This window comes from Peromyscus eremicus, chromosome 2 (assembly GCF_949786415.1).
Source record: "Peromyscus eremicus chromosome 2, PerEre_H2_v1, whole genome shotgun sequence".
NCBI lineage: Eukaryota > Metazoa > Chordata > Mammalia > Rodentia > Cricetidae > Peromyscus > Peromyscus eremicus.
In genome coordinates this window covers 22,590,771-22,603,707 of record NC_081417.1, presented here as the reverse complement: position 1 = coordinate 22,603,707, position 12,937 = coordinate 22,590,771, and the positions used below count along the sequence as shown (strand labels likewise).

Below are 12,937 nucleotides of genomic sequence, written 5' to 3'. Positions count from 1 at the left end.
AATAACAAGGCTGCCAAAAGGCCCAAGGCCGTTTTGGGCTTCTAGACAAAGAAGAAACTAGTTGTTTCTTTGGGGTCTTTTTGCCCTAAATATCCTGTTCAGTTTCAACCTCTCCTTTCTTTCTTTCTTTCTTTCTTTCTTTCTTTCTTTCTTTCTTTCTTTCTTTCTTTCTTTCTTTCTTTCCATAATTCTTGATTGATTCTATGAGAATTTCACATCATGTGCCCCAATCCTGCTCACTCCCAGCCTCTCCATATCCGACCCTCATACCTGCAGCATCCCCCCCTCAAAAGAAAACCCTGCAAAAATTAGTTAAGCACAGGCCACTCAGATCAATATGGGCCCAGCAGCAGCTTTTCCCTCAGATACCAACATGGTCTCATCTTCATGGACCTAGGAGGTAACAGGAGCCACAGACCTCAACTCAGACACTGGCTGTTGTAGAGCCATGGAACCAGATATGGATCTTGGCAGCAGCTCAGGCCTGGGCAACCATGGCCCTGTGTGGCACCACAGGCCACTCAGATTGGCATGGCCCCCATGGAAGCAATGCCCCTGAACACCATGGCCACAGGTTGTGACCTAGACTCAGACATCAATATGGCCTTTGGTGGCATCATGGGCCACATATACCAACACGGACCCTGGCTGTGGTAGTACTATGGACCCAGACATGGTCCTTGGCAGCTGCCTGGGCCTGGATGTCATTAGGGCCCCAGGCGGCAGTAGAGGCCACTAAGATTGGCATCATCTCAGTGGTTGTGTGGCCCTTGAACACCAACATGACCCCAGGAAGCATCCCAGACCCCTGTATTGGCATGGCCTTCAGTGGATTCAGGATTAACAGATACCAACATATACTCTGACTGAAGTAGGGCCATGGACTCAGACATGGCCCTATGCTACAGCCTTGTCTTGGATGTCACTATGGCACTGGGTAGCAGCACAGGTCACTTAGATCAGCATGACTCCTTGTCCCTTTATTATTTGTTTCCTTTGTTGTCTTTTGGCCTGAATTGCCAAGAGTTCTGGTGACTGTCTGTTCATCAGGTCCATTAGGGTTGTCTTAGCTGAGGTACATGGGGGTTTGGGTTTCTAAATTCACCAAATCCTCCAGTTCTTCTGGCTGGTGTTGTCCTTGCTTATGCCTATGAAGTCTGTTCTTCCAACTGGTGTGAGTTGTACCTGTGCCTATGGAGTCTGTTCTTCCAACTGGTGTGAGTTGTACCTGTGCCTATGGAGTCTGTTCTTCCAACTGGTGTGGGTTGTGCTTGAGCCTGTAGGGTCTGGTGATGTTGCAGGGGAGGGCTGGCCATGGGAAAGACGATGAGGTGGGTGGAGTTGGGCAGTGGAGTGGGTCTTGTGGGAACAGAGCCCAATGGGTGTTCCCAGTCATGGCCTGGTCTGCCTGCAGGTCTCTTACCTGCTGGCCAGACTCTGAGGTCTGCACCAGAGCTGTGGAGTTCTACCAGATTTAGAGCCAGGCCCAGTTGCCTTGATAGGGATGAGGTAGGAGGGGGAGGAGCACAGTATATGCCCTGGGGCTTAGGGCCTGGATGTTGAAGCAGTTCAAATGGGAGGCCAGTCACTCTCCTGCTCTTCCAGCTGGTGTGGGTGTTGTTTGTGCCTATAGGGTCCGCTGATGGTGCAGGGGAGGGCTGGCCATGGGGGGATGCTGGGGTGGGTGGGGTTTGGTGGCAGAGTGGGTCTTGGGGAAACAGTGGGTGTTAGCAGTGGTGGTGTGGCCTGCCCACAGATCTCTCACCTGCTGTCTGGCTGCTGAGTACTGCTGATTTTAAGTTTTAAATGATCAGTATGTCCAGAACACTGTCAATCATAATAAATGCCAGCTTCAGTGAACCACAGCAGAAATTCTGTGTGGTCAGTGGACCTGGTCACATGGACCCTGACATTTAAAGCAGCTAATGAATACCACATGGGTTTATCAGGAGTTATATTTGGTTTGTTCCCTTAAAAGCTTGGTTCAATTTTGTACTCTCATCACTAGGATACTTAGACACATAAAGTGTCAGCCCTGGAATGACACACCATGAGGCATCATTCTGTAGAGCAGTCACATTCCCATTGAGGCAATTTGCTGTTGTTAAACATTTTCTTATACTTGAACACTCCATAAATAAACAAATGATCATTTTTAAAGAGGTGAGAATAATGATTTCAGTTTTATACACTGAGTACTATATAATGAATCACCAAACAAAGCTATGTAAATATATACAGTTTTATGTCAATAAATAGTGTGTTTTCTAAAGCTTCCCTTAGGTTCACCTCCAATGTCTCAGACACTCACCAAAATAAGAATAGTTACTCAGAATGTATTAATCTCAAAATACCTGGTGATAAATGTATCTCAGAAGGTGGAGTCGAATGATGATATGAGAAAGTTGCTACCCTTATATTTTTCTTGTTTTACCTATTTTGAACCCATATTTCCTTTTATAATTTGAATCTGTTATTCAATTTAGGATGTAAGGTGCTTGTTGAATCTCACGATAGTCTTTCATTTCATACATACATATGGCCTATCTATGTATGCAGGCTGGTTTTAAATTCACTATGTCCTGACTCAGCTTCCCAAATGCAGGCATCACAATATCTCATGTTTGCTTTTTGCTTTCATTCACAGTTTGGGCTTTAATATTAAGAATTTCTAAAGAGTTTTCCAATATATTCAGTGTTTTTGTCCACCACAAATTGTTAAAGTTATTTAAGAGAAACATTTTATATATTAATAGTAGTCATCAGTTGACATTCAGTGTTTCTTCATTCAGCCAAGAATATAATAAATTTAAAATTTGTCCTCCTTATTTTATTTATTTATTTATTTTAGTTTTTTTTGTTGGTTGGTTTGTTTGAGAAAGGGTTTCACTTGAAGTCCTGCCTGTCCTTTAATATACTCTGTAGACCAGGCTGGCCACAAACTCACAGAGATGCAACCATCTCTGCCTCCTGGGTGCTGAGATTAAAGGCATGTGCCACCACTGCCTTGTTCAAATTTGTCCTTTTTAATTGTTACCTAAAAATTATTGAAAATCAAGACCTTTTTATAAATCCTACTAATGATTTCATTGTATCATTCTGCTGAGATCACAAAAACAGTAATTAATACCTTGAATCTGATCTATATCATCGACCAGCACTATATATAATTTTCCAATACTATCAGAAAAATGCATAGCCATGCTGGAACAATAATCTTGCTTCTAAGTCAAATCTTACAGTTTTCACCCTGTTATTAGAAAATGAGTTGACTCAATAAAGAATAATGATGAGTGTGCAGTCTTCCTGAATAGTAAAGTGACATTTAACTGTACTGTAAGGACTGTACTTCATTTACTGTCTTGTCAATTGTGTACAAGCCCGTGAAGATAATTTCTCTGGGCATCAGAACCATCAGGAAACATTAGGCAGTAGATACACCACAGTTATCAGAGGCAGTGCTGTAAAAATGCATCTGTGAACTGTTTCATTAGGTTTCTTCAGTTCTTCTATAACACATAAAGGAGAACCATCCATCTTTGATTAAAAATATATATCTTCTTTTTTTTTTTTTTTGGTTTTTCGAGACAGGGTTTCTCTGTGTAGCTTTGCACCTTTCCTCGAACTCACTTGGTAGCCCAGGCTGGCCTCGAACTCACAGAGATCCGCCTGGCTCTGCCTCCCGAGTGCTGGAATTAAAGGCGTGCGCCACCACCGCCTGGCAAAAATATAATCTTAAATTTATCTTTAAAATTGTTCATGTGTCAAATTTTGGGCTTGGTTCTTTATGTCCACTCTACAGCCACTGTGCGTGCGCGCGCGCGCGCACACACACACACGCACACACACACACACTCAGAGGCAAACTGCTGCATACTGATTTCTTACTGAAGGCTGTAGAGTTTGAGCTCATGATGCCTGTTCCATTTGCACCCTTCCTTCATCTCCAGTCTCCTCAAGTAGGTTGGAGGCTCTGTATTCAGATAGTAGGAACAGAATCGTGAGCAGAAATTTCATGAGATTTAATCTCAAGACGGTGCTTCACACACACCCTCCACTTTTTATGGTTATCTGTTTGAAAGAAACTCTATATTATTCAAGAGATTGTTAGCAGTGTTCTAGATATTTTATGCCAGAGACAGCTACATAAACATGAAACATTTCTGGCACTCAAGCAACAACATGATAGTGGTACAAATAGAAGCTACACATACCTTTTTTGAGACAGTGGGGCAGGAAAGGAAGGATAGAGTGGAGAGAAGAGGAGAGGGAAGGGGAGGAAAAGAGAAGAGGGGGGAGAAAGAGTGAAGTGCAATCCTAATTAGTCTTAACAAGAAAAACCTGGAGTCAGATATAGAGGGTGAAAGCTGAAAGATCAGAGAAGCAGAGCAGCAGCCACTAGAAACTTATTACCTTTATGAATCCTTAGAACAAATGGGGGCTGAGATACTGTCTTCACCCACTTTATATTCCTATCTCCACCTCCTGAGTGCTAGAATTAAAGGTGTCCACCACCATCACCCTGCTCTGTGTTTCTTTTAGACTGGTTCAATCTTGTGTAGCCCATGGTGGCCTTGAACTCCCGATCTTCCTGCTTCCTCCTCCCAAGTGCTGGGATTAAAGGTTTGTGCCACCACTGACTGGCCTCTATTGTTAACTAGTGGCTAGCTCTGCCCGCTGCTTTCCAGGCAAGCTTTATTTGTCAGAACACAAACAAAATACCATACAACATTTCCCCCCTTTTCTCTAAATAAAAAGTGAAGGTTTTAACTAACATAGAAAAACTATATACACAGCAGGTACAATAACTATATACAAATATTTACAGGCAATAATTACATTAACAATGTCTAGTCTATTAGCATTTGACAAATTCAGCAAAAATACTCTGTTATCTATCCTATCTTGGTAAGTTCAAAGTGTTGTACTTATTTCACCTTCAATCCTAACTTGCATTACCCACCTAAAACTATCTTTGGATGTCTCTCAACCTTATACACTTTACACCTCTTTTGTGAGTATCTTTTATGAATCTTGTAACAATGTAAACTAAAACTATCTGGTCTTCCACTCCATCAGAGACCTGAGAAGGATAGACTATTACATGAGTAAATAGGAAGTATAGAGCAAACAACTTCCAAAAATAAGAAATGAGAGAAACAGCTGGCTACCTGGACAGTCACCCAAGGTTCCTCTGCAATGTTGGGGCATCCGTCTTTGGCCCACAGGCTTAGCATATCTGACAGACTCATCTATGAAGCTTTGTCTTGGCAAGGTTCTGCAGTACTTTCTTTTCTGTCCTACTTGTCCAATTTGGAAAACATACTGTCAGCAGTCAAGGCAAGGGCAGTTTGTTGCCCATGGGCTAACTTTTACTACAAAGAAAGCAAACTCCATATCGAGTTTCTTCAATGCCCATCACCTTCTCTGAAGTAGATTGGTGCTACCAAAAACAGACATGTCTCATTGGCATAAAAAACGAACTTATGTTTTTAAAACAGCTTTAATGTTATATTCTGTAGATCTCTGAAGTATTTGAAGATCACCTATCTATCTAAAATACATCTGTTTGACCTTGAAAATATACCTAACATGTGTTGTGATATTTTATTTGTGCTGAAATGTGGTGATATTTTATTTGTGCTTTAATAAATAAAGCTTGCCTGGAGATAAGAGAAAAAAACAGCCATCTATAAGTAAACAAAGAAGTCAGGCAACAGTAGCACACACCTTGAATCCTATCACTTAGCAGGCAGGGATCTGTCTGTATCAATGTAAGTTCAAGGCCACACTGGAAACAGAACCAGGTGTGGTAGCACATGCCTTAAATTCCAACACTAGTTAACCATGGAGGTCTAGAGGTCTGTACAGACAAATAGGAAGGGACAGAGATAGGCAGGAAGAGGAAGTGATGTAGCTTAGCTGGACAGAGAGAGCAAATCAGATGGCAGAACAGTAAGACATATAGACATGGGTAACAGGAAATAGCTTGCTCTTTTGGAAGCTGCGAAGTTGGTGAGGTAAGGTTAGCATGTTGCTGTTCCTATTCCTCTGATCTCTCTCAGGTTTTCACTCCTATATCTGGCTCTGTGTTTTCTATTAATAAGACTGTTTAAAAATTCATCTACACATGACTATAAGTGTGATGACAATAGTAACTAAATACTAACTTGCATTTCTTTATTATCCTAAATAGTTGTAATAATAACTTTCAAGGACTAGAAATTTGCATTACATTGTTAGACGGGCTGTATAGTTAAAATACCTTGAATAAGAGTAGAAACATATGTACAGTATGTTCTAACCAAAATAAACTTAAATTTGTATCAATATATAAAAATCCAAACCAATGTAAAAATATTTAAAACTAGTAGTTGCTTTTTTGGGTAGATTCAATAATCTAACCTTTTATCCTGTTTCTATATCCCCCTTTTTTCTTTTTAGAACAAGATACTTGAATCTAATATTTTTGATCAGCTCTTTTCCTGACCTTTACCAATAACAACTTGTAACCAACCCCCTACATGATGACAAATATCCATAACCCACCAAATAATCCAAACCACCACACCTCTTGGGTATACGGGCATCATGTTCTTAAAATTACTTCTTGCTGTCTGTGGGCAATGGCATCTTTAGGGGACACTGAAAAAATTGGGATAATTGTCAAGTCCTGGGAGAGCTAGCTATATCACTTTATTGTCCAGTCTCTGAGTAATGGGAAAATGCAGGGTTTGTCTCAAGTCCTGGCTAGAGCAGTCTGTGAGGCCCAGTCATCTCAACCATTCATTTTGAAATTGTCCTGAGTAGTTTGGAGTCCAAAGCCAATCTTTAGGTGGTGTTTGTCACCTTAGTGGCATCACCATTGTCCAGGTGGAATTGTCATTGTGGGGCCACATCCTCCTTTTGGAGACCTCAAAGGTCACTGTTAGGCATGGCCATAGTTCACTGCAGAAAACTTAAACATTTTAAATATCAAATGCAGCAGATCTCAAAGATGTTAAAGGATAATAATTTGTTATGTACATCCAGAGTACACAAACTTAATTCCTAGTTACCTGATAGAGACTCAAGCCTGAAATCATGTACAGGAAGCTAGACGAAGCCTTTTTCTAAAATTAGTACTCTATATGACCATTAACATCATGACAAAAAAGTTTGAAATATATATTATCTTATCAATTTTGATATAATATTCAGACCTTAAGAAAATTTTTAAAGAATCAAAAAAAAATCACCTAAAGATTATGAGATTAATAGCAATAGAATAGTCACTAAATTTTGATTTTTTTTTCTGTCCCATATCAGAAGGCTCTTCTGACATAAGACTTTTGGATTCTCCTTTTAACAGACATATTTGGTTTTAGAGAAGTAGAGAGCCACACTGTACCTCTAAAGCCAGCTTTAATTTTTAGTTGAATTGGGACTACAAAAAGACCATTTGCATTATATGTCTGTAGAGAACAGCAGAAACAAATATTTGGGAAGACGTTTGAAATTTTATCTTGTTGGGAATGTGATATACCAATAAGCCAATTTACTCCTTTTCTTGGGACATTTTCTCTGGATGATTCATCTTTTTTCTTCAGGTGTCTCATTTGTCCAGTGATCTTCAGATTCCTTAGCTGGTTGACTTTATTCTTCTGGAAAGACAAAAACAAAACCCTGTCCCAATCCTACCTTTGGTGTGTTTTCCTTTTGGCAAGTTATATCTGATCAAATGAAAAGTATTTGTTAGTCTTATAAGTTAGTTTAGATGGAAAGGTCCCATGGATGATGAACCATCACCTCCTTTAGTCAAGAGCTCTCTCTTGATCTGGTTTTTCCTGAAAATTTTATTTTATCTTCAAAAGCTGTTCTATCATCTAGAGTGGTATTTTTTTAAAAATAGATATTAGGTCCTTTAACTGCTTTGGGGAGGAGTTTCCCTCATGGTGACAGGGAATGACTGAACCAAATTTGACATGGGGGCCTGTGAGAGGCCTTCTAAGCCACTTCCCAATGGCAAAGGGTTACCCTGTCTATCCCATATTGATCTATATTCATTGGTCCAATGTTGGCTTTTGCCTCACCTTCTGCATACTCCAGAAGGTAGAGGCCTTCTGTTTGGATTATTCCTAGGAAATAAAAATTGTTTCTAGGAATGCCCTGTCTACAATCCCTTTTTAAGCGACCTTATTTGCCACAATTAAAACATGTGACATTTAATTTTTCTTCAAGCATCTGGAAATCACCTCTCCTACCCAAACATCATCAAGGTTATGAGATTCAATATTGACTGTATCTCGGATCCAGTATTCTATGTGTGCTGATCTTGCCTTTAAAGGCCTAATTACCCTTTTGCATTGTGAATTAGCATTTTCAAAAGCCAAAAATTCAACTATTATTTGTGTAGCTTCTGAATTTGGTATTATTCTATTTACTGCTGGCATCAATCTTTGTAAAAAATCAGTGAAGGTTTCTTTTGGGTCCTGTATAACTTCAGTAAATGACTCAGTTCTTTTTCTGACTTCTTTGATTCTGTTCTAAGCATTCAAAGCTACTGCACACCATAAAGCCAGGGTGTAGTCATCATGTAGAGACTGTCTTTGTACCCCAGCATTATCACCCTTTGCAAAAAGTTGGTCTTGGGAGATTTTAATACCTAAATACCTTTAGCCCTACTTTATTGTTCAGTGGTCCTAGCCTCATCTTTCCACCAGGTCCTGCACTGTAATTGAGGACCAGGTTCCAATACTGTTGTAACCAAGTCACTCTAGTCTTGTGGGATAATTCTGTTTTTAGTTGACCATGAATTTAGCATCTGCTCCACAAAAGGTGAATGCATATGGAACTATTGCTTCCTTAAATCTCCTCAAATCTAACATTTCCAGAGGAATCCAGTCAGTCTTACACAGCACTGGGGATAGCTGTCATTTGGCAGTTGTTCTTGTAAGGTGAGTGGATGAATTAAAGTTGGTTGTTTGAAAACCTTAGGCTGTCCCTCTTTGATTTTATAATGCAATGGTGAGATTGGTTCTCCTTTAAATTCCTCTGTCTGGGTCTGAATATCTCTATGATCTGTTTTAATAAGTTTTTCTAAGACCTGTATCTTGGCACTCATATCAACCAACTCTTTTAGAGATAAACCAAGAATTATCAAACCAACAATAAAGATTATCAAAATGATAATAACATTATGTCAAACTAGATTTACTTAATTATCCCTTCATTCAATTGTTCAATTTTTAAACCATGCATTGCATTATCATACAGAGACCTAACTCCCTCCATCATAATAGTGTTTCCCATTTTTATGAGGGAAAAAAGCCCTCTTTTTTTTTTTTTTAGATAATTTCCCCCTTTAAGAATTATCTAAACCAAATCTGTTGCTGATGACGGTGAAGATGATGGTGAAGTGTGAAGCTGACTGCTGCTGCATAGAACAAACAGTAGAAGCCAGAGTTGGTGTCAAGGCAGCTACCTAGTGTGGCTCCAGCCCTAGAAGGGGATCCAGGGAAAGCCCACAACCCACCAGGAGAGGGCGCCATCTGTCTGAAAAATGCACACAGGGGATGGTGGGGAAGAAGCACATGTAGCAGAAGCTACCTGAAAGCAGAAGTGGCCAGTGGTGAAGGGCTAACTCTGGCAACATTTGGAGCCCAAGTGACTGTGGAGTTTGCTGCACAGCAGCTGCAACAGAAAAATCCCAAACTTGCTCAAAGGTTGGGAGGAAAAGAAAGGAAAACCTAGCCAGCAAGGTGGTGACTCCAGCAAGTGCCCCCATATGCAGCTCCAGCTTGTGCTGGTGGCAACAAAGCCATGGCCAAGCAGTTTTTTGGTGAACTTTTGCCCCAAAAGTTGGACACCATATGAAGCACAACCCTAATTAGTCTTAATAATAAAAACTCCGAGTAAGATATCAAGGGTGAAAGCTGAAAGATCAGAGAATAAGAGCAGCAGCCACTAGAAACTTCTTACCTTTATGAATCCTCAGACCAAATGGGGACTGCGATACTGTCTCCACCTGTCTTATATTACTGTCTCCAATTCCCAAGTGCTAGGATTAAAGTCGTGCACCACCACCACCTAGCTCTGTTTCTCTTTTAAACTGATTTAAACTTGTATAGCCTGGGATGCCTTGAACTCCTGTTCTTCCTGCTTTCTCCTCTTAAGAGCTGGGATTAAAGGTATGTGCCACCACTGCCTGGCCTCTATGGTTAACTATTGGCTAGCTCCACCCTCTGATCTCCAGGCAAGCTTATTGGTCAGAACACAAACAAAATATCATATAAGAGATCGTGTCATTTCCCTGCCCCTGCATTGGCCCATGAAGCCAAAAACTTCAAGAGAACTATCCCAGCCATTGTTTCTCAATTCCCCACTTTTCAGCCCCCTGCAGATTGACTTTTTCCCTTATTGAGAAGCTCACCAATGACATCTTACTTAACTAAAGAAATTTCTTCTGATGTACCTAAGATCTTCAATTTCTGAAGTTTTTAACTATGTGGATAGCCTTTTTCTTCTAGGAATATACAAGGATTTATACTCATGATTCTCCAAGCCTTCTCTGTTTTCTCATATAAATATAAATTGACTAGAAGTTTACATTGCCCAATCATCCATCTGCACACATATGTTCTTTCTCTTATTTATTTGCTTCAGTAATTTATCTATCATCAACAGCATCAGCCACCAGAAGAAAGTAATTTTGTGGTCATGTAAGGTTCCTTGCTATACCTTACATGCACCCTGTATGTTTTTGTCTGCATGTATATTTCCATAGGGCTAGAAAATGTTATAATCAATTCATTTGCTAGCATTTTTAATAACTTCAATTGCTAGTAATAATGAAAATGGCCTTTCTCTCTGAAGCTTCCACAGTAATTGCATAGTTTCTTTATGTTTATTATAAAATACTATACATCATCATTTGTTCGTTTTCGGGTGTCCTGGAGATCAAATCTAGGGATCACGTATGCCCAGCAAGTGTTCTATTACTGAGACATTGTACAAACTCTAATTTGTATTAATATATGAGCCTTTGACATTATATTAATCAAAAAGGACAAAAGTTATAATAAAATACAAAAAATAAATGAATAAAAGTAGTAAAGAGGCTTAATACACTAGTCTTTTTTTTTTTTTTTTTTTTTGGTTTTTCGAGACAGGGTTTCTCTGTGTAGCTTTGTGCCTTTTCTGGAACTCACTTTGTAGCCCAGGCTGGCCTCGAACTCACAGAGATCCACCTGCCTCTGCCTCCCGAGTGCTGGGATTAAAGGCGTGCACCACCACTGCCCGGCTACACTAGTCTTTATACCAGCACAATTTGGGTTTTCTGAATTCAGTTTCCCAGGAGGAAACTATTTCCACAATCTGATCTTTTATACATTAACAGAAAGAAAATCAGATTTATTCAGGGATCTCATATTTTTGATCCCAGAAAAGGAAACTGAAAATTAGAAGTCATCCAATAAAAGAAGATATTTCCTATGAAAGTAATCTAGAGGTTGACATATACATATTGAGAAAGTCGTGGAAGATAATTGAATACTTTATAATTAAAGGATTTAAATACAATTTTCAAAATACAATGAAAGATATTCATTTAATTCATGCAATGCATCAGCCATAGGCTGATGTTTTTCCCACAAGATTGATAATTACCTGCTACATATGTAAACCACACCATCTACCCAGAAAATGCAAAGTGTCCTTGGGAAATGACTTCTGGTACCTGGGAGACCTCTGGAAACTCAACATCAAAAGCATAATGATGTCTTCCTGTATTCTCCTTCTTTCCTCTCACCAGCTATGTCTTAGTTAGGGTTTCTACTGCTGTGCAGAGACATCATGACCACAGCAACTCTTATAAAGGAAAACATTCAAATGGGGTGGCTTGCTTACAGGTTCAGTCCATTTTCATCATGGTGGGACATGGTAGCATACAGGGAGACATGATGCTGGAAAAGTAGCTGAGATTCCTACATCTTACATGCAACAGAAAATGATCTGTGACACTGAGAGTAGCTTGAGCATAGGAGAACTCAAAGCCCATCCCCACAGTGACACACTTCCTCCAACAAGGCCACATCTACTTCAATAAAGACACACCTCCTAATTGGCCACTCCCTTTGGGGGCCATTTTCTTTCAAACCACCACGGGCAAGAACACCACACTGAAGGAAATGAAGCTGAGTGTGTCCATCTTCAGCACTATGCCCAGTGCCTGAAGTCATGACAGCTCTTTTATACCATGACAATTCAGAATTCACTCAATCTACAGCACTTCCAGGGCCAGACATTTCTTTGATAGATTTGAGGAAGAGCAGCTTGGATAGAATGCATATTCATAAGTTACAGAGCTTGGCTAGCAGTTAATCCTGGGCCCATAAACAAGATGGTCCAAAGACTCAAGAATGCATTGAAGCAGCCAAAGCATCTCTTGATGAAATAGTAGTGAGCCCCAGTGTGTGGGAAGGCTATCCCAATCTCTGCAAAGCAGAGACCGCTGGCCATGGACAGCACAGGAAGCCCAAAGGTACAAGAAGACTCACAAACTCACACAGTAGTATTCCAGAACTCCCTTAGGGGACACAAAAATTCCTGTACCATTAATATTAATAATTAAAAATTAACCCCCCAGAAATATCCAAGGTCTCTCTTGAGCTTTGTTTTCTTTCCTTTATCCATTATAATTAAAACAATTTAATTCTATCTAAATTATAATCTCCAAGTGTGTCACAATGTACTGCTGAAAGAGATGTTCATGGACACTCTGAAGTTATAAAATCCTGTAGCCATTCTGTTCCACTTTCATCAAACTAGTCTATTTATAATAGTTAGCAAAGTACTTGAGACACAGTTAAGTGAAATAAAATAGATTACCTGTACACATCTATTTTGATTGGCATTTAATTATTATCAAAGTAGGACATTCAGTTAAAAAAGAAAGGAA

General features: G+C 39.8%; 1 protein-coding gene and 1 pseudogene across 1 annotated transcript in view; one reads left to right on the top strand and one right to left on the bottom strand.

The window, feature by feature from the left end:
- Positions 1–12,937, top strand: part of LOC131903374 (signal-regulatory protein beta-1-like) — a 91,211-nt gene that overhangs the window by 21,957 nt on the left and 56,317 nt on the right. The gene's annotated exons all lie outside the window — the stretch shown is intronic.
- LOC131904418 (solute carrier family 7 member 13-like) lies at positions 3,415–12,675 on the bottom strand (annotated as a pseudogene).